Below are 25,985 nucleotides of genomic sequence, written 5' to 3'. Positions count from 1 at the left end.
TTCAGTATCTCGTTATTTCAACCTGACTGCATCTTTGTGCTCTGGGACTAGTTGTTCTGGCGTTTCGAATGTAAGCTTTGCAGCAGGGAAGTATCATATTGACAGACACCCATGAAGGACATGGTCAACCTTTAAAGCAGGCCAATCTCTATGTTTTACTGGATGCAGCAGAAGTATTTCCTCTTTACCATCTCTTCAAGTGGGCCTGACTGATGTGCTGTTTTGTGCACGCTACGTGGGCTTTGTAAAGCATACCTCTGCCATTTGCATGGCCTCCTAGCGCTGTCAAAATTTTCGTGTAATCGCTGAATGCTGCACTGTCCTGGGAACTCTAGGTGTGACTAAAGGATATATGTTGGGGCCCCGAAAGGGGGTCGGCAGTCTAGTGGCAATGGGCATCACTTTGCAGTTTGGGTTTGTGAGTTCAGGTACCGGTCTGGTGTCGGAAACCTGTTAGCGCCCTCCCAATCAACTGTCGGTCCTGGATTGTGAGAATTTCCCCTTATACTGGTCTCAGTAGACACATTTCCATTTTACTTTTTCACTCTCGCATTGCCTATTTCTCTCTCTCTCATAGTTACATTATAGACAAGAGAGACATTGTCAGCGAGAGGGCTTCACAGCACCTTCCCCCCTTTCCCTAAGTGCATTGCAAGGGGCTCTGGGAGGCGTGCACATTTGTCTGAAACACAAAGATCCACTGGCAATAAAAGGCGTAGGACCCCAGTTCGCATTTCTTAGAATTTGAGGAGGCACTCAGAGTTGTCTCGGGCGTGACTGTATCTTTCATATGAGATGTGCTAATCCCCAAACCCTCTTCCTTTGTCCCAGTAATCTGTCTTAGTGCCTCTAGCAAGTTGTTTTCTGAAACAAAGCTTACCTGAACATCCTGTAAAATTGGTAACTTTTCAGTAGCAGTACAGTGCAGTATATAGCATTCCTGTTGCGCACAGCATCTAGATCCAAAAATTGCTTACTCTACCCCAGAAATTAGAATTCACCCAGTCAAACAGAGGGATCTATAAAGAGCATGGCAAATAGTTAACATAAGCTACTTCCCCCAAGTTCTCTTGGTGCACTCTGCTGCCCTCTTTTAACAGAAGAATGCAACTGCAGGTCTTGCTTCTCAGCAAGGTACCTACATATAGAATCCTTGGTGCAATCTTGCTAAATCTGCTGGAATGTGTCTTCTATTGTGCCCAGGGTGGTTGTGTATTTGGGGATTCAGGGAAGCAAGGGAGCACTCTAATGCACTGCAGTGCTAAGAGAGGCATGCTTTTTTCAGAAAAAAGTTCAGGTTTTCTGCCAATCAGAAAAAAATAGCAATGCAATCAGGCCAAAGGCAGAACACACATGCCAGTGAGTCTCTGTGGTGCAATTGGTTAGCGCGTTCGGCTGTTAACCGAAAAGACGCTGCTGTTTTTGGCACAAAGACACAGAGTGTTCCACTCAGTAAACCTGAGTCATTTCTCCCGTGTTCTCTGGGTTCAGCCTACTGTCCCCTTTTAACACAAGTGCGCAACTGTGGCTTTCTCCTCATAGCAAGTTATGCCTACAGAGAGGGCATTTGGTGCACTGTTGATGGGCTCTGTCCTCTACTAAATCCCCTGTGTTTGTGGATTAGGGGAGGTAGGGAAGTGCTTGATACCCTGATTTGCTGTGGGAAAAAGAGCTATTTTAGAAATATTTTCAGGTTGCCTGGGAAGCATAAGCAAACAGCACACCAATCAGGCCCCTGTGTAAGAGCTGCATGAGTCTCTGTGGCGCAATCGGTTAGCGCGTTCGGCTGTTAACCGAAAGGTTGGTGGTTCAAGCCCACCCAGGGACGGTGCATTTTGGCTCAAAAATTCAGCGTGACCAACTATGGACTTCTGTTTACCTCTCGCAGGTCTCGTCTGCTGACGTCCAAAAAATCCAATAAACTGCAAGCAATTCTTCTCGCTTGCTTTAGTTTTTCAAAACTTGCCATTCAATTCATAAACATCAAGACTTCATGGGAAGGGTTTGGCTGCAGCGTGTACTGATGCACAGAAGGAAGCTATCCTAGCCAGTCTACCTAAAGAAGCAATGAGGCTCTGCAGGTGCATGTACGTCTCCTACCTTTATTCTGTCATCAGACACACCAGGTGGATTGCCACAAGGACCTCGTGGCGCAATGGTAGCGCGTCTGACTCCAGATCAGAAGGTTGTGTGTTCAAATCACGTCGGGGTCATACTTCCTTTTCCCACTCTGAAATACAAAATTGCTCTTCAGTATCTCGTTATTTCAACCTGACTGCATCTTTGTGCTCAGGGCCTAGTTGTTCTGGCGTTTCGAATGTAAGCTTTGCAGCAGGGAAGTATCATATTGACAGACACCCATGAAGGACATGGTCAACCTTTAAAGCAGGCCAATCTCTATGTTTTACTGGATGCAGCAGAAGTATTTCCTCTTTACCATCTCTTCAAGTGGGCCTGACTGATGTGCTGTTTTGTGCACGCTACGTGGGCTTTGTAAAACATACCTCTGCCATTTGCATGGCCTCCTAGCGCTGTCAAAATTTTCGTGTAATCGCTGAATGCTGCACTGTCCTGGGAACTCTAGGTGTGACTAAAGGATATATGTTGGGGCCCCGAAAGGGGGTCGGCAGTCTAGTGGCAATGGGCATCACTTTGCAGTTTGGGTTTGTGAGTTCAGGTACCGGTCTGGTGTCGGAAAACTGTAAGCGCCCTCCCAATCAACTGTCGGTCCTGGATTGTGAGGATTTCCCCTTATACTGGTCTCAGTAGACACATTTCCATTTTACTTTTTCACTCTCGCATTGCCTATTTCTCTCTCTCTCATAGATACATTATAGACAAGAGAGACATTGTCAGCGAGAGGGTTGCACAGCACCTTCCCCCATTTCCCTAAGTGCATTGCATGGGGCTCTGGGAGGCGTGCACATTTGTCTGAAACACAAAGATCCACTGGCAATAAAAGGCGTAGGACCCCAGTTCGCATTTCTTAGAATTTGAGGAGGCACTCAGAGTTGTCTCGGGCGTGACTGTACCTTTCATAGGAGATGTGCTAATCCCCAAACCCTCTTCCTTTGTCCCAGTAATCTGTCCTAGGGCCTCTAGCAAGTTGTTTTCTGAAACAAAGCTTACCTGAACATCCTGTAAAATTGGTAACTTTTCAGTAGCAGTACAGTGCAGTATATAGCATTCCTGTTGCGCACAGCATCTAGATCCAAAAATTGCTTACTCTACCCCAGAAATTAGAATTCACCCAGTCAAACAGAGGGATCTATAAAGATCATGGCAAGTAGTTAACATAAGCTACTTCCCCCAAGTTCTCTTGGTGCACTCTGCTGCCCTCTTTTAACAGAAGAATGCAACTGCAGGTCTTGCTTCTCAGCAAGGTACCTACATATAGAAACCTTGGTGCACTCTTGCTAAATCTGCTGGAATGTGTCTTCTATTGTGCCCAAGGTGGTTGTGTATTTGGGGACTCTGGGAAGCAAGGGAGCAGTCTAATGCACTGCAGTGCTAAGAGAGGCATGCCTTTTTCAGAAAAAAGTTCAGGTTTTCTGCCAATCAGAAAAAAATAGCAATGCAATAAGGCCAAAGGCAGAACACACATGCCAGTGAGTCTCTGTGGCACAATTGGTTAGCGCGTTCGGCTGTTAACCGAAAAGACGCTGCTGTTTTTGGCACAAAGACACAGAGTGTTCCACTCAGTAAACCTGAGTCATTTCTCCCGTGTTCTCTGGGTTCAGCCAACTGTCCCCTTTTAACACAAGTGCGCAACTATGGCTTTCTCCTCATAGCAAGTTATGCCTACACAGAGGACATTTGGTGCACTGTTGATGGGCTCTGTCCTCTACTAAATCCCCTGTGTTTGTGGATTAGGGGAGGTAGGGAAGTGCTTGATGCCCTGATTTGCTGTGGGAAATAGAGCTATTTTAGAAATATTTTCAGGTTGCCTGGGAAGCATAAGCAAACAGCACACCAATCAGGCCCCAGTGTAAGCACTGCATGAGTCTCTGTGGCGCAATCGGTTAGCGCGTTCGGCTGTTAACCGAAAGGTTGGTGGTTCAAGCCCACCCAGGGACGATGCATTTTGGCTCAAAAATTCAGCATGACCAACTATGAACTTCTGTTTACCTCTCGCAGGTCTCGTCTGCTGACGTCCAAAAAATCCAATAAACTGTAAGCAATTCTTCTCGCTTGCTTTAGTTTTTCAAAACTTGCCATTCAATTCATAAACATCAAGACTTCATGGGAAGGGTTTGGCTGCAGCGTGTACTGATGCACAGAAGGAAGCTATCCTAGCCAGTCTACTTAAAGAAGCAATGAGGCTCTGCAGGTGCATGTACGTCTCCTACCTTTATTCTGTCATCAGACACACCAGGTGGACTGCCACAAGGACCTCGTGGCGCAATGGTAGCGCGTCTGACTCCAGATCAGAAGGTTGTGTGTTCAAATCACCTCGGGGTCATACTTCCTTTTCCCACTCTAAAATACAAAATTGCTCTTCAGTATCTCGTTATTTCAACCTGACTGCATCTTTGTGCTCTGGGCCTAGTTGTTCTGGCGTTTCGAATGTAAGCTTTGCAGCAGGGAAGTATCATATTGACAGACACCCATGAAGGACATGGTCAACCTTTAAAGCAGGCCAATCTCTATGTTTTACTGGATGCAGCAGAAGTATTTCCTCTTTACCATCTCTTCAAGTGGGCCTGACTGATGTGCTGTTTTGTGCACGCTACGTGGGCTTTGTAAAGCATACCTCTGCCATTTGCATGGCCTCCTAGCGCTGTCAATATTTTCGTGTAATCGCTGAATGCTGCACTGTCCTGGGAACTCTAGGTGTGACTAAAGGATATATGTTGGGGCCCCGAAAGGCGTCGGCAGTCTAGTGGCAATGGGCATCACTTTGCAGTTTGGGTTTGTGAGTTCAGGTACCGGTCTGGTGTCGGAAACCTGTAAGCGCCCTCCCAATCAACTGTCGGTCCTGGATTGTGAGGATTTCCCCTTATACTGGTCTCAGTAGACACATTTCCATTTTACTTTTTCACTCTCGCATTGCCTATTTCTCTCTCTCTCATAGTTACATTATAGACAAGAGAGACATTGTCAGCGAGAGGGTTGCACAGCACCTTCCCCCATTTCCCTAAGTGCATTGCATGGGGCTCTGGGAGGCGTGCACATTTGTCTGAAACACAAAGATCCACTGGCAATAAAAGGCGTAGGACCCCAGTTCGCATTTCTTAGAATTTGAGGTGACACTCAGAGTTGTCTCGGGCGTGACTGTACCTTTCATAGGAGATGTACTTATCCCCAAACCCTCTTCCTTTGTCCCAGTAATCTGTCCTAGGGCCTCTAGCAAGTTGTTTTCTGAAACAAAGCTTACCTGAACATCCTGTAAAATTGGTAACTTTTCAGTAGCAGTACAGTGCAGTATATAGCATTCCTGTTGCGCACAGCATCTAGATCCAAAAATTGCTTACTCTACCCCAGAAATTAGAATTCACCCAGTCAAACAGAGGGATCTATAAAGATCATGGCAAGTAGTTAACATAAGCTACTTCCCCCAAGTTCTCTTGGTGCACTCTGCTGCCCTCTTTTAACAGAAGAATGCAACTGCAGGTCTTGCTTCTCAGCAAGGTAACTACATATAGAAACCTTGGTGCACTCTTGCTAAATCTGCTGGAATGTGTCTTCTATTGTGCCCAAGGTGGTTGTGTATTTGGGGACTCAGGGAAGCAAGGGAGCAGTCTAATGCACTGCAGTGCTAAGAGAGGCATGCCTTTTTCAGAAAAAAGTTCAGGTTTTCTGCCAATCAGAAAAAAATAGCAATGCAATCAGGCCAAAGGCAGAACACACATGCCAGTGAGTCTCTGTGGCGCAATTGGTTAGCGCGTTCGGCTGTTAACCGAAAAGACGCTGCTGTTTTTGGCACAAAGACACAGAGTGTTCCACTCAGTAAACCTGAATCATTTCTCCCGTGTTCTCTGGGTTCAGCCTACTGTCCCCTTTTAACACAATTGCGCAACTGTGGCTTTCTCCTCATAGCAAGTTATGCCTATACAGAGGACATTTGGTGCACTGTTGATGGGCTCTGTCCTCTACTAAATCCCCTGCGTTTGTGGATTAGGGGAGGTAGGGAAGTGCTTGATACCCTGATTTGCTGTGGGAAAAAGATCTATTTTAGAAATATTTTCAGGTTGCCTGGGAAGCATAAGCAAACAGCACACCAATCAAGCCCCTGTGTAAGAACTGAATGAGTCTCTGTGGCGCAATCGGTTAGCGCGTTCGGCTGTTAACCGAAAGGTTGGTGGTTCAAGCCCACCCAGGGACGGTGCATTTTGGCTCAAAAATTCAGCGTGACCAACTATGGACTTCTGTTTACCTCTCGCAGGTCTCGTCTGCTGACGTCCAAAAAATCCAATAAACTGCAAGCAATTCTCGCTTGCTTTAGTTTTTCAAAACTTGCCATTCAATTCATAAACATCAAGACTTCATGGGAAGGGTTTGGCTGCAGCGTGTACTGATGCACAGAAGGAAGCTATCCTAGCCAGTCTACCTAAAGAAGCAATGAGGCTCTGCAGGTGCATGTACGTCTCCTACCTTTATTCTGTCATCAGACACACCAGATGGATTGCCACAAGGACCTCGTGGCGCAACGGTAGCGCGTCTGACTCCAGATCAGAAGGTTGTGTGTTCAAATCACCTCGGGGTCATACTTCCTTTTCCCACTCTAAAATACAAAATTGCTCTTCAGTATCTCGTTATTTCAACCTGACTGCATCTTTGTGCTCTGGGCCTAGTTGTTCTGGCGTTTCGAATGTAAGCTTTGCAGCAGGGAAGTATCATATTGACAGACACCCATGAAGGACATGGTCAACCTTTAAAGCAGGCCAATCTCTATGTTTTACTGGATGCAGCAGAAGTATTTCCTCTTTACCATCTCTTCAAGTGGGCCTGACTGATGTGCTGTTTTGTGCACGCTACGTGGGCTTTGTAAAGCATACCTCTGCCATTTGCATGGCCTCCTAGCGCTGTCAATATTTTCGTGTAATCGCTGAATGCTGCACTGTCCTGGGAACTCTAGGTGTGACTAAAGGATATATGTTGGGGCCCCGAAAGGGGGTCGGCAGTCTAGTGGCAATGGGCATCACTTTGCAGTTTGGGTTTGTGAGTTCAGGTACCGGTCTGGTGTCGGAAACCTGTAAGCGCCCTGCCAATCAACTGTCGGTCCTGGATTGTGAGGATTTCCCCTTATACTGGTCTCAGTAGACACATTTCCATTTTACTTTTTCACTCTCGCATTGCCTATTTCTCTCTCTCTCATAGTTACATTATAGACAAGAGAGACATTGTCAGCGAGAGGGTTGCACAGCACCTTCCCCCATTTCCCTAAGTGCATTGCATGGGGCTCTGGGAGGCGTGCACATTTGTCTGAAACACAAAGATCCACTGGCAATAAAAGGCGTAGGACCCCAGTTCGCATTTCTTAGAATTTGAGGAGGCACTCAGAGTTGTCTCGGGCGTGACTGTACCTTTCATAGGAGATGTGCTAATCCCCAAACCCTCTTCCTTTGTCCCAGTAATCTGTCCTAGGGCCTCTAGCAAGTTGTTTTCTGAAACAAAGCTTACCTGAACATCCTGTAAAATTGGTAACTTTTCAGTAGCAGTACAGTGCAGTATATAGCATTCCTGTTGCGCACAGCATCTAGATCCAAAAATTGCTTACTCTACCCCAGAAATTAGAATTCACCCAGTCAAACAGAGGGATCTATAAAGATCATGGCAAGTAGTTAACATAAGCTACTTCCCCCAAGTTCTCTTGGTGCACTCTGCTGCCCTCTTTTAACAGAAGAATGCAACTGCAGGTCTTGCTTCTCAGCAAGGTAACTACATATAGAAACCTTGGTGCACTCTTGCTAAATCTGCTGGAATGTGTCTTCTATTGTGCCCAAGGTGGTTGTGTATTTGGGGACTCAGGGAAGCAAGGGAGCAGTCTAATGCACTGCAGTGCTAAGAGAGGCATGCCTTTTTCAGAAAAAAGTTCAGGTTTTCTGCCAATCAGAAAAAAATAGCAATGCAATCAGGCCAAAGGCAGAACACACATGCCAGTGAGTCTCTGTGGCGCAATTGGTTAGCGCGTTCGGCTGTTAACCGAAAAGACGCTGCTGTTTTTGGCACAAAGACACAGAGTGTTCCACTCAGTAAACCTGAATCATTTCTCCCGTGTTCTCTGGGTTCAGCCTACTGTCCCCTTTTAACACAATTGCGCAACTGTGGCTTTCTCCTCATAGCAAGTTATGCCTATACAGAGGACATTTGGTGCACTGTTGATGGGCTCTGTCCTCTACTAAATCCCCTGCGTTTGTGGATTAGGGGAGGTAGGGAAGTGCTTGATACCCTGATTTGCTGTGGGAAAAAGATCTATTTTAGAAATATTTTCAGGTTGCCTGGGAAGCATAAGCAAACAGCACACCAATCAGGCCCCAGTGTAAGCACTGCATGAGTCTCTGTGGCGCAATCGGTTAGCGCGTTCGGCTGTTAACCGAAAAGACGCTGCTGTTTTTGGCACAAAGACACAGAGTGTTCCACTCAGTAAACCTGAGTCATTTCTCCCGTGTTCTCTGGGTTCAGCCTACTGTCCCCTTTTAACACAAGTGCGCAACTGTGGCTTTCTCCTCATAGCAAGTTATGCCTACACAGAGGACATTTGGTGCACTGTTGATGGGCTCTGTCCTCTACTTAATCCCCTGTGTTTGTGGATTAGGGGAGGTAGGGAAGTGCTTGATACCCTGATTTGCTGTGGGAAATAGAGCTATTTTAGAAATATTTTCGGGTTGCCTGGGAAGCATAAGCAAACAGCACACCAATCAGGCCCCAGTGTAAGCACTGCATGAGTCTCTGTGGCGCAATCGGTTAGCGCGTTCGGCTGTTAACCGAAAGGTTGGTGGTTCAAGCCCACCCAGGGACGATGCATTTTGGCTCAAAAATTCAGCATGACCAACTATGAACTTCTGTTTACCTCTCGCAGGTCTCGTCTGCTGACGTCCAAAAAATCCAATAAACTGTAAGCAATTCTTCTCGCTTGCTTTAGTTTTTCAAAACTTGCCATTCAATTCATAAACATCAAGACTTCATGGGAAGGGTTTGGCTGCAGCGTGTACTGATGCACAGAAGGAAGCTATCCTAGCCAGTCTACCTAAAGAAGCAATGAGGCTCTGCAGGTGCATGTACGTCTCCTACCTTTATTCTGTCATCAGACACACCAGGTGGATTGCCACAAGGACCTCGTGGCGCAATGGTAGCGCGTCTGACTCCCGATCAGAATGTTTCGTGTTCAAATCACATCGGGGTCATACTTCCTTTTCCCACTCTGAAATATAAAATTGCTCTTCAGTATCCCGTTATTTCAACCTGACTGCATCTTTGTGCTCTGGGCCTAGTTGTTCTGGCGTTTCGAATGTAAGCTTTGCAGCAGGGAAGTATCATATTGACAGACACCCATGAAGGACGTGGTCAACCTTTAAAGCAGGCCAATCTCTATGTTTTACTGGATGCAGCAGAAGTATTTCCTCTTTACCATCTCTTCGAGTGGGCCTGACTGATGTGCTGTTTTGTGCACGCTACGTGGGCTTTGTAAAGCATACCTCTGCCATTTGCATGGCCTCCTAGCGCTGTCAATATTTTCGTGTAATCGCTGAATGCTGCACTGTCCTGGGTACTCTAGGTGTGACTAAAGGATATTTGTTGGGGCCCCAAAAGGGGGTCGGCAGTCTAGTGGCAATGGGCATCACTTTGCAGTTTGGGTTTGTGAGTTCAGGTACCGGTCTGGTGTCGGAAACCTGTAAGCGCCCTCCCAATCAACTGTCGGTCCTGGATTGTGAGGATTTCCCCTTATACTGGTCTCAGTAGACACATTTCCATTTGACTTTTTCACTCTCGCATTGCCTATTTCTCTCTCTCTCATAGATACATTATAGACAAGAGAGACATTGTCAGCGAGAGGGTTGCACAGCACCTTCCCCCATTTCCCTAAGTGCATTGCATGGGGCTCTGGGAGGCGTGCACATTTGTCTGAAACACAAAGATCCACTGGCAATAAAAGGCGTAGGACCCCAGTTCGCATTTCTTAGAATTTGAGGAGGCACTCAGAGTTGTCTCGGGCGTGACTGTACCTTTCATAGGAGATGTGCTAATCCCCAAACCCTCTTCCTTTGTCCCAGTAATCTGTCTTAGTGCCTCTAGCAAGTTGTTTTCTGAAACAAAGCTTACCTGAACATCCTGTAAAATTGGTAACTTTTCAGTAGCAGTACAGTGCAGTATATAGCATTCCTGTTGCGCACAGCATCTAGATCCAAAAATTGCTTACTCTACCCCAGAAATTAGAATTCACCCAGTCAAACAGAGGGATCTATAAAGATCATGGCAAGTAGTTAACATAAGCTACTTCCCCCAAGTTCTCTTGGTGCACTCTGCTGCCCTCTTTTAACAGAAGAATGCAACTGCAGGTCTTGCTTCTCAGATAGGTAACTACATATAGAAACCTTGGTGCACTCTTGCTAAATCTGCTGGAATGTGTCTTCTATTGTGCCCAAGGTGGTTGTGTATTTGGGGACTCAGGGAAGCAAGGGAGCAGTCTAATGCACTGCATTGCTAAGAGAGGCATGCCTTTTTCAGAAAAAAGTTCAGGTTTTCTGCCAATCAGAAAAAAATAGCAATGCAATCAGGCCAAAGGCAGAACACACATGCCAGTGAGTCTCTGTGGCGCAATTGGTTAGCGCGTTCGGCTGTTAACCGAAAAGACGCTGCTGTTTTTGGCACAGAGACACAGAGTGTTCCACTCAGTAAACCTGAGTCATTTCTCCCGTGTTCTCTGGGTTCAGCCTACTGTCCCCTTTTAACACAAGTGCGCAACTGTGGCTTTCTCCTCATAGCAAGTTATGCCTATACAGAGGACATTTGGTGCACTGTTGATGGGCTCTGTCCTCTACTAAATCCCCTGTGTTTGTGGATTAGGGGAGGTAGGGAAGTGCTTGATACCCTGATTTGCTGTGGGAAAAAGAGCTATTTTAGAAATATTTTCAGGTTGCCTGGGAAGCATAAGCAAACAGCACACCAATCAGGCCCCTGTGTAAGAACTGTATGAGTCTCTGTGGCGCAATCGGTTAGCGCGAGGTTGGTGGTTCAAGCCCACCCTTGGACGGTGCATTTTGGCTCAAAAATTCAGCGTGACCAACTATGGACTTCTGTTTACCTCTCGCAGGTCTCGTCTGCTGACGTCCAAAAAATCCAATAAACTGCAAGCAATTCTTCTCGCTTGCTTTAGTTTTTCAAAACTTGCCATTCAATTCATAAACATCAAGACTTCATGGGAAGGGTTTGGCTGCAGCGTGTACTGATGCACAGAAGGAAGCTATCCTAGCCAGTCTACTTAAAGAAGCAATGAGGCTCTGCAGGTCCATGCACGTCTCCTACCTTTATTCTGTCATCAGACATACCAGGTAGACTGCCACTAGGACCTCGTGGCGCATTGGTAGCGCGTCTGACTCCAGATCAGAAGGTTTCGTGTTCAAATCACGTCGGGGTCATATTTGCTTTTCCCACTCTGAAATATAAAATTGCTCTTCAGTATCTCGTTATTTCAACCTGACTGCATCTTTGTGATCTGGGCCTAGTTGTTCTGGCGTTTCGAATGTAAGCTTTGCAGCAGGGAAGTATCATATTGACAGACACCCATGAAGGACATGGTCAACCTTTAAAGCAGGCCAATCTCTATGTTTTACTGGATGCAGCAGAAGTATTTCCTCTTTACCATCTCTTCAAGTGGGCCTGACTGATGTGCTGTTTTGTGCACGCTACGTGGGCTTTGTAAAGCATACCTCTGCCATTTGCATGGCCTCCTAGCGCTGTCAATATTTTCGTGTAATCGCTGAATGCTGCACTGTCCTGGGAACTCTAGGTGTGACTAAAGGATATATGCTGGGGCCCCGAAAGGGGGTCGGCAGTCTAGTGGCAATGGGCATCACTTTGCAGTTTGGGTTTGTGAGTTCAGGTACCGGTCTGGTGTTGGAAACCTGTAAGCGCCCTCCCAATCAACTGTCGGTCCTGGATTGTGAGGATTTCCCCTTATACTGGTCTCAGTAGACACATTTCCATTTTACTTTTTCACTCTCGCATTGCCTATTTCTCTCTCTCTCATAGATACATTATAGACAAGAGAGACATTGTCAGCGAGAGGGTTGCACAGCACCTTCCCCCATTTCCCTAAGTGCATTGCATGGGGCTCTGGGAGGCGTGCACATTTGTCTGAAACACAAAGATCCACTGGCAATAAAAGGCGTAGGACCCCAGTTCGCATTTCTTAGAATTTGAGGAGGCACTCAGAGTTGTCTCGGGCGTGACTGTACCTTTCATAGGAGATGTGCTAATCCCCAAACCCTCTTCCTTTGTCCCAGTAATCTGTCCTAGGGCCTCTAGCAAGTTGTTTTCTGAAACAAAGCTTACCTGAACATCCTGTAAAATTGGTAACTTTTCAGTAGCAGTACAGTGCAGTATATAGCATTCCTGTTGCGCACAGCATCTAGATCCAAAAATTGCTTACTCTACCCCAGAAATTAGAATTCACCCAGTCAAACAGAGGGATCTATAAAGATCATGGCAAGTAGTTAACATAAGCTACTTCCCCCAAGTTCGCTTGGTGCACTCTGCTGCCCTCTTTTAACAGAAGAATGCAACTGCAGGTCTTGCTTCTCAGCAAGGTACCTACATATAGAAACCTTGGTGCACTCTTGCTAAATCTGCTGGAATGTGTCTTCTATTGTGCCCAAGGTGGTTGTGTATTTGGGGACTCAGGGAAGCAAGGGAGCAGTCTAATGCACTGCAGTGCTAAGAGAGGCATGCCTTTTTCAGAAAAAAGTTCAGGTTTTCTGCCAATCAGAAAAAAATAGCAATGCAATCAGGCCAAAGGCAGAACACACATGCCAGTGAGTCTCTGTGGCACAATTGGTTAGCGCGTTCGGCTGTTAACCGAAAAGACGCTGCTGTTTTTGGCACAAAGACGCAGAGTGTTCCACTCAGTAAACCTGAGTCATTTCTCCCGTGTTCTCTGGGTTCAGCCTACTGTCCCCTTTTAACACAAGTGCGCAACTGTGGCTTTCTCCTCATAGCAAGTTATGCCTACACAGAGGACATTTGGTGCACTGTTGATGGGCTCTGTCCTCTACTTAATCCCCTGTGTTTGTGGATTAGGGGAGGTAGGGAAGTGCTTGATACCCTGATTTGCTGTGGGAAATAGAGCTATTTTAGAAATATTTTCGGGTTGCCTGGGAAGCATAAGCAAACAGCACACCAATCAGGCCCCAGTGTAAGCACTGCATGAGTCTCTGTGGCGCAATCGGTTAGCGCGTTCGGCTGTTAACCGAAAGGTTGGTGGTTCAAGCCCACCCAGGGACGATGCATTTTGGCTCAAAAATTCAGCATGACCAACTATGAACTTCTGTTTACCTCTCGCAGGTCTCGTCTGCTGACGTCCAAAAAATCCAATAAACTGTAAGCAATTCTTCTCGCTTGCTTTAGTTTTTCAAAACTTGCCATTCAATTCATAAACATCAAGACTTCATGGGAAGGGTTTGGCTGCAGCGTGTACTGATGCACAGAAGGAAGCTATCCTAGCCAGTCTACCTAAAGAAGCAATGAGGCTCTGCAGGTGCATGTACGTCTCCTACCTTTATTCTGTCATCAGACACACCAGGTGGATTGCCACAAGGACCTCGTGCCGCAATGGTAGCGCGTCTGACTCCAGATCAGAAGGTTGTGTGTTCAAATCACGTCGGGGTCATACTTCCTTTTCCCACTCTGAAATACAAAATTGCTCTTCAGTATCTCGTTATTTCAACCTGACTGCATCTTTGTGCTCTGGGCCTAGTTGTTCTGGCGTTTCGAATGTAAGCTCTGCAGCAGGGAAGTATCATATTGACAGACACCCATGAAGGACATGGTCAACCTTTAAAGCAGGCCAATCTCTATGTTTTACTGGATGCAGCAGAAGTATTTCCTCTTTACCATCTCTTCAAGTGGGCCTGACTGATGTGCTGTTTTGTGCACGCTACGTGGGCTTTGTAAAGCATACCTCTGCCATTTGCATGGCCTCCTAGCGCTGTCAATATTTTCGTGTAATCGCTGAATGCTGCACTGTCCTGGGAACTCTAGGTGTGACTAAAGGATATATGTTGGGGCCCCGAAAGGGGGTCGGCAGTCTAGTGGCAATGGGCATCACTTTGCAGTTTGGGTTTGTGAGTTCAGGTACCGGTCTGGTGTCGGAAACCTGTAAGCGCCCTCCCAATCAACTGTCGGTCCTGGATTGTGAGGATTTCCCCTTATACTGGTCTCAGTAGACACATTTCCATTTTACTTTTTCACTCTCGCATTGCCTATTTCTCTCTCTCTCATAGATACATTATAGACAAGAGAGACATTGTCAGCGAGAGGGCTTCACAGCACCTTCCCCCATTTCCCTAAGTGCATTGCAAGGAGCTCTGGGAGGCGTGCACATTTGTCTGAAACACAAAGATCCACTGGCAATAAAAAGCGTAGGTCCCTTATTTGCATTTCTTAGAATTTGAGGTGACACTCAGAGTTGTCTCGGGCGTGACTGTACCTTTCATAGGAGATGTGCTAATCCCCAAACCCTCTTCCTTTGTCCCAGTAATCTGTCTTAGTGCCTCTAGCAAGTTGTTTTCTGAAACAAAGCTTACCTGAACATCCTGTAAAATTGGTAACTTTTCAGTAGCAGTACAGTGCAGTATATAGCATTCCTGTTGCGCACAGCATCTAGATCCAAAAATTGCTTACTCTACCCCAGAAATTAGAATTCACCCAGTCAAACAGAGGGATCTATAAAGATCATGGCAAGTAGTTAACATAAGCTACTTCCCCCAAGTTCTCTTGGTGCACTCTGCTACCCTCTTTTAACAGAAGAATGCAACTGCAGGTCTTGCTTCTCAGCAAGGTACCTACATATAGAAACCTTGGTGCACTCTTGCTAAATCTGCTGGAATGTGTCTTCTATTGTGCCCAAGGTGGTTGTGTATTTGGGGACTCAGGGAAGCAAGGGAGCAGTCTAATGCACTGCAGTGCTAAGAGAGGCATGCCTTTTTCAGAAAAAAGTTCAGGTTTTCTGCCAATCAGAAAAAAATAGCAATGCAATCAGGCCAAAGGCAGAACACACATGCCAGTGAGTCTCTGTGGCGCAATTGGTTAGCGCGTTCGGCTGTTAACCGAAAAGACGCTGCTGTTTTGGGAAAACAAAGACACAGAGTGTTCCACTCAGTTACCCTGAGTCATTTCTCCCGTGTTCTCTGGGTTCAGCCTACTGTCCCCTTTTAACACAAGTGCGCAACTGTGGCTTTCTCCTCATAGCAAGTTATGCCTACACAGAGGACATTTGGTGCACTGTTGATAGGCTCTGTCCTCTACTAAATCCCCTGTGTTTGTGGATTACGGGAGGTAGGGAAGTGCTTGATACCCTGATTTGCTGTGGGAAATAGAGCTATTTTAGAAATATTTTCAGGTTGCCTGGGGAGCATAAGCAAACAGCACACCAATCAGGCCCCAGTGTAAGCACTGCATGAGTCTCTGTGGCGCAATCGGTTAGCGCGTTCGGCTGTTAACCGAAAGGTTGGTGGTTCAAGCCCACCCAGGGACGATGCATTTTGGCTCAAAAATTCAGCATGACCAACTATGAACTTCTGTTTACCTCTCGCAGGTCTCGTCTGCTGACGTCCAAAAAATCCAATAAACTGCAAGCAATTCTTCTCGCTTGCTTTAGTTTTTCAAAACTTGCCATTCAATTCATAAACATCAAGACTTCATGGGAAGGGTTTGGCTGCAGCGTGTACTGATGCACAGAAGGAAGCTATCCTAGCCAGTCTACCTAAAGAAGCAATGAGGCTTTGCAGGTGCATGTACGTCTCCTACCATTATTCTGTCATCAGACACACCAGGTGGACTGCCACAAGGACCTCGTGGCGCAATGGTAGCGCGTCTGACTCCAGATCAGAAGGTTGCGTGTTCAAATCACGTCGGGGTCATATTTGCTTTTCCCACTCTGAAATACAAAATTGCTCTTCAGTATCTCGTTATTTCAACCTGACTGCATCTTTGTGCTCTGGGCCTAGTTGTTCTGGCGTTTCGAATGTAAGCTTTGCAGCAGGGAAGTATCATATTGACAGACACCCATGAAGGACATGGTCAACCTTTAAAGCAGGCCAATCTCTATGTTTTACTGGATGCAGCAGAAGTATTTCCTCTTTACCATCTCTTCAAGTGGGCCTGACTGATGTGCTGTTTTGTGCACGCTACGTGGGCTTTGTAAAGCATACCTCTGCCATTTGGATGGCCTCCTAGCGCTGTCAATATTTTCGTGTAATCGCTGAATGCTGCACTGTCCTGGGAACTCTAGGTGTGACTAAAGGATATATGCTGGGGCCCCGAAAGGGGGTTGGCAGTCTAGTGGCAATGCCCATCACTTTGCAGTTTGGGTTTGTGAGTTCAGGTACCGGTCTGGTGTCGGAAACCTGTAAGCGCCCTCCCAATCAACTGTCGGTCCTGGATTGTGAGGATTTCCCCTTATACTGGTCTCAGTAGACACATTTCCATTTTACTTTTTCACTCTCGCATTGCCTATTTCTCTCTCTCTCATAGATACATTATAGACAAGAGAGACATTGTCAGCGAGAGGGTTGCACAGCACCTTCCCCCATTTCCCTAAGTGCATTGCAAGGGGCTCTGGGAGGCGTGCACATTTGTCTGAAACACAAAATCCACTGGCAATAAAAGGCGTAGGACCCCAGTTCGCATTTCTTAGAATTTGAGGAGGCACTCAGAGTTGTCTCGGGCGTGACTGTACCTTTCATAAGAGATGTGCTAATCCCCAAACCCTCTTCCTTTGTCCCAGTAATCTGTCCTAGGGCCTCTAGCAAGTTGTTTTCTGAAACAAAGCTTACCTGAACATCCTGTAAAATTGGTAACTTTTCAGTAGCAGTACAGTGCAGTATATAGCATTCCTGTTGCGCACAGCATCTAGATCCAAAAATTGCATGCTCTACCCCAGAAATTAGAATTCACCCAGTCAAACAGAGGGATCTATAAAGATCATGGCAAGTAGTTAACATAAGCTACTTCCCCCAAGTTCTCTTGGTGCACTCTGCTGCCCTCTTTTAACAGAAGAATGCAACTGCAGGTCTTGCTTCTCAGCAAGGTACCTACATATAGAAACCTTGGTGCACTCTTGCTAAATCTGCTGGAATGTGTCTTCTATTGTGCCCAAGGTGGTTGTGTATTTGGGGACTCAGGGAAGCAAGGGAGCAGTCTAATGCACTGCAGTGCTAAGAGAGGCATGCCTTTTTCAGAAAAGAGTTCAGGTTTTCTGCCAATCAGAAAAAAATAGCAATGCAATCAGGCCAAAGGCAGAACACACATGCCAGTGAGTCTCTGTGGCACAATTGGTTAGCGCGTTCGGCTGTTAACCGAAAAGACGCTGCTGTTTTTGGCACAAAGACACAGAGTGTTCCACTCAGTAAACCTGAGTCATTTCTCCCGTGTTCTCTGGGTTCAGCCTACTGTCCCCTTTTAACACAAGTGCGCAACTGTGGCTTTCTCCTCATAGCAAGTTATGCCTACACAGAGGGCATTTGGTGCACTGTTGATGGGCTCTGTCCTCTACTAAATCCCCTGTGTTTGTGGATTAGGGGAGGTAGGGAAGTGCTTGATACCCTGATTTGCTGTGGGAAATAGAGCTATTTTAGAAATATTTTCAGGTTGCCTGGGAAGCATAAGCAAACAGCACACCAATTGTGGCGCAATCGGTTAGCGCGTTCGGCTGTTAACCGAAAAGACGCTGCTGTTTTTGGCACAAAGACACAGAGTGTAGCACTCAGTAAACCTGAGTCATTTCTCCCGTGTTCTCTGGGTTCAGCCTACTGTCCCCTTTTAACACAAGTGCGCAACTGTGGCTTTCTCCTCATAGCAAGTTATGCCTACAGAGGACATTTGGTGCACTGTTGATGGGCTCTGTCCTCTACTAAATCCCCTGTGTTTGTGGATTAGGGGAGGTAGGGAAGTGCTTGATACCCTGATTTGCTGTGGGAAATAGAGCTATTTTAGAAATATTTTCAGGTTGCCTGGGAAGCATAAGCAAACAGCACACCAATCAGGCCCCAGTGTAAGCACTGCATGAGTCTCTGTGGCGCAATCGGTTAGCGCGTTCGGCTGTTAACCGAAAGGTTGGTGGTTCAAGCCCACCCAGGGACGATGCATTTTGGCTCAAAAATTCAGCATGACCAACTATGAACTTCTGTTTACCTCTCGCAGGTCTCGTCTGCTGACGTCCAAAAAATCCAATAAACTGTAAGCAATTCTTCTCGCTTGCTTTAGTTTTTCAAAACTTGCCATTCAATTCATAAACATCAAGACTTCATGGGAAGGGTTTGGCTGCAGCGTGTACTGATGCACAGAAGGAAGCTATCCTAGCCAGTCTACCTAAAGAAGCAATGAGGCTCTGCAGGTGCATGTACGTCTCCTACCTTTATTCTGTCATCAGACACACCAGGTGGATTGCCACAAGGACCTCGTGCCGCAATGGTAGCGCGTCTGACTCCAGATCAGAAGGTTGTGTGTTCAAATCACGTCGGGGTCATACTTCCTTTTCCCACTCTGAAATACAAAATTGCTCTTCAGTATCTCGTTATTTCAACCTGACTGCATCTTTGTGCTCTGGGCCTAGTTGTTCTGGCGTTTCGAATGTAAGCTTTGCAGCAGGGAAGTATCATATTGACAGACACCCATGAAGGACATGGTCAACCTTTAAAGCAGGCCAATCTCTATGTTTTACTGGATGCAGCAGAAGTATTTCCTCTTTACCATCTCTTCAAGTGGCCCTGACTGATGGGCTGTTTTGTGCACGCTACGTGGTCTTTGTAAAGCATACCTCTGCCATTTGCATGGCCTCCTAGCGCTGTCAATATTTTCGTGTAATCGCTGAATGCTGCACTGTCCTGGGAACTCTAGGTGTGACTAAAGGATATATGTTGGGGCCCCGAAAGGGGGTCGGCAGTCTAGTGGCAATGGGCATCACTTTGCAGTTTGGGTTTGTGAGTTCAGGTACCGGTCTGGTGTCGGAAACCTGTAAGCGCCCTCCCAATCAACTGTCAGTCCTGGATTGTGAGGATTTCCCCTTATACTGGTCTCAGTAGACACATTTCCATTTGGCTTTTTCACTCTCGCATTGCCTATTTCTCTCTCTCTCATAGATACATTATAGACAAGAGAGACATTGTCAGCGAGAGGGTTGCACAGCACCTTCCCCCATTTCCCTAAGTGCATTGCATGGGGCTCTGGGAGGCGTGCACATTTGTCTGAAACACAAAGATCCACTGGCAATAAAAGGCGTAGGACCCCAGTTCGCATTTCTTAGAATTTGAGGAGGCACTCAGAGTTGTCTCGGGCGTGACTGTACCTTTCATAGGAGATGTGCTAATCCCCAAACCCTCTTCCTTTGTCCCAGTAATCTGTCCTAGGGCCTCTAGCAAGATGTTTTCTGAAACAAATCTTACCTGAACATCCTGTAAAATTGGTAACTTTTCAGTAGCAGTACAGTGCAGTATATAGCATTCCTGTTGCGCACAGCATCTAGATCCAAAAATTGCTTACTCTACCTCAGAAATTAGAATTCACCCAGTCAAACAGAGGGATCTATAAAGATCATGGCAAGTAGTTAACATAAGCTACTTCCCCCAAGTTCTCTTGGTGCACTCTGCTGCCCTCTTTTAACAGAAGAATGCAACTGCAGGTCTTGCTTCTCAGCAAGGTACCTACATATAGAAACCTTGGTGCACTCTTGCTAAATCTGCTGGAATGTGTCTTCTATTGTGCCCAAGGTGGTTGTGTATTTGGGGACTCAGGGAAGCAAGGGAGCAGTCTAATGCACTGTAGTGCTAAGAGAAGCATGCCTTTTTCAGAAAAAAGTTCAGGTTTTCTGCCAATCAGAAAAAAATAGCAATGCAATCAGGCCAAAGGCAGAACACACATGCCAGTGAGTCTCTGTGGCACAATTGGTTAGCGCGTTCGGCTGTTAACCGAAAAGACGCTGCTGTTTTTGGCACAAAGACACAGAGTGTTCCACTCAGTAAACCTGAGTCATTTTTCCCGTGTTCTCTGGGTTCAGTCTACTGTCCCCTTTTAACACAAGTGCGCAACTGTGGCTTTCTCCTCATAGCAAGTTATGCCTAGACAGAGGGCATTTGGTGCACTGTTGATGGGCTCTGTCCTCTACTAAATCCCCTGTGTTTGTGGATTAGGGGAGGTAGGGAAGTGCTTGATACCCTGATTTGCTGTGGGAAATAGAGCTATTTTAGAAATATTTTCAGGTTGCCTGGGAAGCATAAGCAAACAGCACACCAATCAGGCCCCAGTGTAAGCACTGCATGAGTCTCTGTGGCGCAATCGGTTAGCGCGTTCGGCTGTTAACCGAAAGGTTGGTGGTTCAAGCCCACCCAGGGACGATGCATTTTGGCTCAGAAATTCAGCATGACCAACTATGAACTTCTGTTTACCTCTCGCAGGTCTCGTCTGCTGACGTCCAAAAAATCCAATAAACTGTAAGCAATTCTTCTCGCTTGCTTTAGTTTTTCAAAACTTGCCATTCAATTCATAAACATCAAGACTTCATGGGAAGGGTTTGGCTGCAGCGTGTACTGATGCACAGAAGGAAGCTATCCTAGCCAGTCTACCTAAAGAAGCAATGAGGCTCTGCAGGTGCATGTACGTCTCCTACCTTTATTCTGTCATCAGACACACCAGGAGGATTGCCACAAGGACCTCGTGCCGCAATGGTAGCGCGTCTGACTCCAGATCAGAAGGTTGTGTGTTCAAATCACGTCGGGGTCATACTTCCTTTTCCCACTCTGAAATACAAAATTGCTCTTCAGTATCTCGTTATTTCAACCTGACTGCATCTTTGTGCTCTGGGCCTAGTTGTTCTGGCGTTTCGAATGTAAGCTTTGCAGCAGGGAAGTATCATATTGACAGACACCCATGAAGGACATGGTCAACCTTTAAAGCAGGCCAATCTCTATGTTTTACTGGATGCAGCAGAAGTATTTCCTCTTTACCATCTCTTCAAGTGGGCCTGACTGATGTGCTGTTTTGTGCACGCTACGTGGGCTTTGTAAAGCATACCTCTGCCATTTGCATGGCCTCCTAGCGCTGTCAATATTTTCGTGTAATCGCTGAATGCTGCACTGTCCTGGGAACTCTAGGTGTGACTAAAGGATATATGTTGGGGCCCCGAAAGGGGGTTGGCAGTCTAGTGGCAATGGGCATCACTTTGCAGTTTGGGTTTGTGAGTTCAGGTACCGGTCTGGTGTCGGAAACCTGTAAGCGCCCTCCCAATCAACTGTCGGTCCTGGATTGTGAGGATTTCCCCTTATACTGGTCTCAGTAGACACATTTCCATTTTACTTTTTCACTCTCGCATTGCCTTTTTCTCTCTCTCTCATAGATACATTATAGACAAGAGAGACATTGTCAGCGAGAGGGCTTCACAGCACCTTCCCCCATTTCCCTAAGTGCATTGCAAGGAGCTCTGGGAGGCGTGCACATTTGTCTGAAACACAAAGATCCACTGGCAATAAAAAGCGTAGGTCCCTAGTTTGCATTTCTTAGAATTTGAGGTGACACTCAGAGTTGTCTCGGGCGTGACTGTACCTTTCATAGGAGATGTGCTAATCCCCAAACCCTCTTCCTTTGTCCCAGTAATCTGTCTTAGTGCCTCTAGCAAGTTGTTTTCTGAAACAAAGCTTACCTGAACATCCTGTAAAATTGGTAACTTTTCAGTAGCAGTACAGTGCAGTATATAGCATTCCTGTTGCGCACAGCATCTAGATCCAAAAATTGCATGCTCTACCCCAGAAATTAGAATTCACCCAGTCAAACAGAGGGATCTATAAAGATCATGGCAAGTAGTTAACATAAGCTACTTCCCCCAAGTTCTCTTGGTGCACTCTGCTGCCCTCTTTTAACAGAAGAATGCAACTGCAGGTCTTGCTTCTCAGCAAGGTACCTACATATAGAAACCTTGGTGCACTCTTGCTAAATCTGCTGGAATGTGTCTTCTATTGTGCCCAAGGTGGTTGTGTATTTGGGGACTCAGGGAAGCAAGGGAGCAGTCTAATGCACTGCAGTGCTAAGAGAGGCATGCCTTTTTCAGAAAAAAGTTCAGGTTTTCTGCCAATCAGAAAAAAATAGCAATGCAATCAGGCCAAAGGCAGAACACACATGCCAGTGAGTCTCTGTGGCACAATTGGTTAGCGCGTTCGGCTGTTAACCGAAAAGACGCTGCTGTTTTTGGCACAAAGACACAGAGTGTTCCACTCAGTAAACCTGAGTCATTTCTCCCGTGTTCTCTGGGTTCAGCCTACTGTCCCCTTTTAACACAAGTGCGCAACTGTGGCTTTCTCCTCATAGCAAGTTATGCCTACACAGAGGGCATTTGGTGCACTGTTGATGGGCTCTGTCCTCTACTAAATCCCCTGTGTTTGTGGATTAGGGGAGGTAGGGAAGTGCTTGATACCCTGATTTGCTGGGGGAAAAAGAGCTATTTTAGAAATATTTTCAGGTTGCCTGGGAAGCATGAGCAAACAGCACACCAATCAGGCCCTGTGTAAGAACTGCATGAGTCTCTGTGGCGCATTCGGTTAGCGCGTTCGGCTGTTAACCGAAAGGTTGGTGGTTCAAGCCCACCCAGGGACGGAGCATTTTGGCTCAAAAATTCAGCGTGACCAACTATGGACTTCTGTTTACCTCTCGCAGGTCTCGTCTGCTGACGTCCAAAAAATCCAATAAACTGCAAGCAATTCTTCTCGCTTGCTTTAGTTTTTCAAAACTTGCCATTCAATTCATAAACATCAAGACTTCATGGGAAGGGTTTGGCTGCAGCGTGTACTGATGCACAGAAGGAAGCTATCCTAGCCAGTCTACCTAAAGAAGCAATGAGGCTCTGCAGGTCCATGTACGTCTCCTACCTTTATTCTGTCATCAGACACACCAGGTGGACTGCCACAAGGACCTCGTGGCGCAATGGTAGCGCGTTTGACTCCAGATCAGAAGGTTGCGTGTTCAAATCACGTCGGGGTCATATTTGCTTTTCCCACTCTGAAATATAAAATTGCTCTTCAGTATCTCGTTATTTCAACCTGACTGCATCTTTGTGCTCTGGGCCTAGTTGTTCTGGCGTTTCGAATGTAAGCTTTGCAGCAGGGAAGTATCATATTGACAGACACCCATGAAGGACATGGTCAACCTTTAAAGCAGGCCAATCTCTATGTTTTACTGGATGCAGCAGAAGTATTTCCTCTTTACCATCTCTTCAAGTGGGCCTGACTGATGTGCTGTTTTGTGCACGCTACGTGGGCTTTGTAAAGCATACCTCTGCCATTTGCATGGCCTCCTAGCGCTGTCAATATTTTCGTGTAATCGCTGAATGCTGCACTGTCCTGGGAACTCTAGGTGTGACTAAAGGATATATGCTGGGGCCCCGAAAGGGGGTCGGCAGTCTAGTGGCAATGCCCATCACTTTGTAGTTTGGGTTTGTGAGTTCAGGTACCGGTCTGGTGTCAGAAAACTGTAAGCGCCCTCCCAATCAACTGTCGGTCCTGGATTGTGAGGATTTCCCCTTATACTGGTCTCAGTAGACACATTTCCATTTTACTTTTTCACTCTCGCATTGCCTATTTCTCTCTCTCTCATAGATACATTATAGACAAGAGAGACATTGTCAGCGAGAGGGTTGCACAGCACCTTCCCCCATTTCCCTAAGTGCATTGCAAGGGGCTCTGGGAGGCGTGCACATTTGTCTGAAACACAAAATCCACTGGCAATAAAAGGCGTAGGACCCCAGTTCGCATTTCTTAGAATTTGAGGAGGCACTCAGAGTTGTCTCGGGCGTGACTGTACCTTTCATAGGAGATGTGCTAATCCCCAAACCCTCTTCCTTTGTCCCAGTAATCTGTCCTAGGGCCTCTAGCAAGTTGTTTTCTGAAACAAAGCTTACCTGAACATCCTGTAAAATTGGTAACTTTTCAGTAGCAGTACAGTGCAGTATATAGCATTCCTGTTGCGCACAGCATCTAGATCCAAAAATTGCTTACTCTACCCCAGAAATTAGAATTCACCCAGTCAAACAGAGGGATCTATAAAGATCATGGCAAGTAGTTAACATAAGCTACTTCCCCCAAGTTCTCTTGGTGCACTCTGCTGCCCTCTTTTAACAGAAGAATGCAACTGCAGGTCTTGCTTCTCAGCAAGGTACCTACATATAGAAACCTTGGTGCACTCTTGCTAAATCTGCTGCAATGTGTCTTCTATTGTGCCCAAGGTGGTTGTGTATTTGGGGACTCAGGGAAGCAAGGGAGCAGTCTAACGCACTGCAGTGCTAAGAGAGTCATGCCTTTTTCAGAAAAAAGTTCAGGTTTTCTGCCAATCAGAAAAAAATAGCAATGCAATCAGGCCAAAGGCAGAACACACATGCCAGTGAGTCTCTGTGGCACAATTGGTTAGCGCGTTCGGCTGTTAACCGAAAAGACGCTGCTGTTTTTGGCACAAAGACACAGAGTGTTCCACTCAGTAAACCTGAGTCATTTCTCCCGTGTTCTCTGGGTTCAGCCTACTGTCCCCTTTTAACACAAGTGCGCAACTGTGGCTTTCTCCTCATAGCAAGTTATGCCTACACAGAGGGCATTTGGTGCACTGTTGATGGGCTCTGTCCTCTACTAAATCCCCTGTGTTTGTGGATTAGGGGAGGTAGGGAAGTGCTTGATACCCTGATTTGCTGTGGGAAATAGAGCTATTTTAGAAATATTTTCAGGTTGCCTGGGAAGCATAAGCAAACAGCACACCAATTGTGGCGCAATCGGTTAGCGCGTTCGGCTGTTAACCGAAAAGACGCTGCTGTTTTTGGCACAAAGACACAGAGTGTTCCACTCAGTAAACCTGAGTCATTTCTCCCGTGTTCTCTGGGTTCAGCCTACTGTCCCCTTTTAACACAAGTGCGCAACTGTGGCTTTCTCCTCATAGCAAGTTATGCCTACACAGAGGACATTTGGTGCACTGTTGATGGGCTCTGTCCTCTACTAAATCCCCTGTGTTTGTGGATTAGGGGAGGTAGGGAAGTGCTTGATACCCTGATTTGCTGTGGGAAATAGAGCTATTTTAGAAATATTTTCAGGTTGCCTGGGAAGCATAAGCAAACAGCACACCAATCAGGCCCCAGTGTAAGCACTGCATGAGTCTCTGTGGCGCAATCGGTTAGCGCGTTCTGCTGTTAACCGAAAGGTTGGTGGTTCAAGCCCACCCAGGGACGATGCATTTTGGCTCAAAAATTCAGCATGACCAACTATGAACTTCTGTTTACCTCTCGCAGGTCTCGTCTGCTGACGTCCAAAAAATCCAATAAACTGTAAGCAATTCTTCTCGCTTGCTTTAGTTTTTCAAAACTTGCCATTCAATTCATAAACATCAAGACTTCATGGGAAGGGTTTGGCTGCAGCGTGTACTGATGCACAGAAGGAAGCTATCCTAGCCAGTCTACCTAAAGAAGCAATGAGGCTCTGCAGGTGCATGTACGTCTCCTACCTTTATTCTGTCATCAGACACACCAGGTGGATTGCCACAAGGACCTCGTGCCGCAATGGTAGCGCGTCTGACTCCAGATCAGAAGGTTGTGTGTTCAAATCACGTCGGGGTCATACTTCCTTTTCCCACTCTGAAATACAAAATTGCTCTTCAGTATCTCGTTATTTCAACCTGACTGCATCTTTGTGCTCTGGGCCTAGTTGTTCTGGCGTTTCGAATGTAAGCTCTGCAGCAGGGAAGTATCATATTGACAGACACTCATGAAGGACATGGTCAACCTTTAAAGCAGGCCAATCTCTATGTTTTAC

At 46.4% G+C, this 25,985-nt stretch overlaps 19 non-coding genes across 19 annotated transcripts; all 19 read left to right on the top strand.

Annotated features, from left to right (window-relative positions):
* The first annotated feature begins 1,754 nt into the window (after positions 1-1,754).
* Positions 1,755-1,828, top strand: TRNAN-GUU (transfer RNA asparagine (anticodon GUU)). The gene has a single exon. It is a non-coding gene; the product is annotated as a tRNA-Asn (tRNA).
* A 313-nt stretch (positions 1,829-2,141) lies between these two features.
* TRNAW-CCA (transfer RNA tryptophan (anticodon CCA)) lies at positions 2,142-2,213 on the top strand. The gene has a single exon. It is a non-coding gene; the product is annotated as a tRNA-Trp (tRNA).
* A 1,790-nt stretch (positions 2,214-4,003) lies between these two features.
* TRNAN-GUU (transfer RNA asparagine (anticodon GUU)) lies at positions 4,004-4,077 on the top strand. The gene has a single exon. It is a non-coding gene; the product is annotated as a tRNA-Asn (tRNA).
* Positions 4,078-4,390: 313 nt separating this feature from the next.
* On the top strand, positions 4,391-4,462 carry TRNAW-CCA (transfer RNA tryptophan (anticodon CCA)). The gene has a single exon. It is a non-coding gene; the product is annotated as a tRNA-Trp (tRNA).
* A 1,789-nt stretch (positions 4,463-6,251) lies between these two features.
* On the top strand, positions 6,252-6,325 carry TRNAN-GUU (transfer RNA asparagine (anticodon GUU)). The gene has a single exon. It is a non-coding gene; the product is annotated as a tRNA-Asn (tRNA).
* Positions 6,326-6,635: 310 nt separating this feature from the next.
* Positions 6,636-6,707, top strand: TRNAW-CCA (transfer RNA tryptophan (anticodon CCA)). Its single transcript has one exon. It is a non-coding gene; the product is annotated as a tRNA-Trp (tRNA).
* Positions 6,708-8,888: 2,181 nt separating this feature from the next.
* TRNAN-GUU (transfer RNA asparagine (anticodon GUU)) lies at positions 8,889-8,962 on the top strand. Its single transcript has one exon. It is a non-coding gene; the product is annotated as a tRNA-Asn (tRNA).
* Positions 8,963-11,507: 2,545 nt separating this feature from the next.
* TRNAW-CCA (transfer RNA tryptophan (anticodon CCA)) lies at positions 11,508-11,579 on the top strand. The gene has a single exon. It is a non-coding gene; the product is annotated as a tRNA-Trp (tRNA).
* Positions 11,580-13,369: 1,790 nt separating this feature from the next.
* TRNAN-GUU (transfer RNA asparagine (anticodon GUU)) lies at positions 13,370-13,443 on the top strand. Its single transcript has one exon. It is a non-coding gene; the product is annotated as a tRNA-Asn (tRNA).
* A 313-nt stretch (positions 13,444-13,756) lies between these two features.
* Positions 13,757-13,828, top strand: TRNAW-CCA (transfer RNA tryptophan (anticodon CCA)). Its single transcript has one exon. It is a non-coding gene; the product is annotated as a tRNA-Trp (tRNA).
* Positions 13,829-15,620: 1,792 nt separating this feature from the next.
* On the top strand, positions 15,621-15,694 carry TRNAN-GUU (transfer RNA asparagine (anticodon GUU)). Its single transcript has one exon. It is a non-coding gene; the product is annotated as a tRNA-Asn (tRNA).
* Positions 15,695-16,007: 313 nt separating this feature from the next.
* TRNAW-CCA (transfer RNA tryptophan (anticodon CCA)) lies at positions 16,008-16,079 on the top strand. Its single transcript has one exon. It is a non-coding gene; the product is annotated as a tRNA-Trp (tRNA).
* Positions 16,080-18,226: 2,147 nt separating this feature from the next.
* On the top strand, positions 18,227-18,300 carry TRNAN-GUU (transfer RNA asparagine (anticodon GUU)). The gene has a single exon. It is a non-coding gene; the product is annotated as a tRNA-Asn (tRNA).
* Positions 18,301-18,613: 313 nt separating this feature from the next.
* TRNAW-CCA (transfer RNA tryptophan (anticodon CCA)) lies at positions 18,614-18,685 on the top strand. Its single transcript has one exon. It is a non-coding gene; the product is annotated as a tRNA-Trp (tRNA).
* Positions 18,686-20,475: 1,790 nt separating this feature from the next.
* On the top strand, positions 20,476-20,549 carry TRNAN-GUU (transfer RNA asparagine (anticodon GUU)). The gene has a single exon. It is a non-coding gene; the product is annotated as a tRNA-Asn (tRNA).
* Positions 20,550-20,862: 313 nt separating this feature from the next.
* On the top strand, positions 20,863-20,934 carry TRNAW-CCA (transfer RNA tryptophan (anticodon CCA)). Its single transcript has one exon. It is a non-coding gene; the product is annotated as a tRNA-Trp (tRNA).
* A 1,789-nt stretch (positions 20,935-22,723) lies between these two features.
* TRNAN-GUU (transfer RNA asparagine (anticodon GUU)) lies at positions 22,724-22,797 on the top strand. The gene has a single exon. It is a non-coding gene; the product is annotated as a tRNA-Asn (tRNA).
* A 313-nt stretch (positions 22,798-23,110) lies between these two features.
* TRNAW-CCA (transfer RNA tryptophan (anticodon CCA)) lies at positions 23,111-23,182 on the top strand. The gene has a single exon. It is a non-coding gene; the product is annotated as a tRNA-Trp (tRNA).
* A 2,536-nt stretch (positions 23,183-25,718) lies between these two features.
* TRNAW-CCA (transfer RNA tryptophan (anticodon CCA)) lies at positions 25,719-25,790 on the top strand. Its single transcript has one exon. It is a non-coding gene; the product is annotated as a tRNA-Trp (tRNA).
* The last annotated feature ends 195 nt before the right edge of the window (positions 25,791-25,985 follow it).

The sequence above is a fragment of the Ambystoma mexicanum genome, chromosome 11, assembly GCF_040938575.1.
Source record: "Ambystoma mexicanum isolate Mex_15411 chromosome 11, UKY_AmexF1_1, whole genome shotgun sequence".
Lineage (NCBI taxonomy): Eukaryota > Metazoa > Chordata > Amphibia > Caudata > Ambystomatidae > Ambystoma > Ambystoma mexicanum.
Note: the sequence above shows the minus strand (reverse complement) of the source record. Positions and strands in the feature narration are given on the sequence as shown.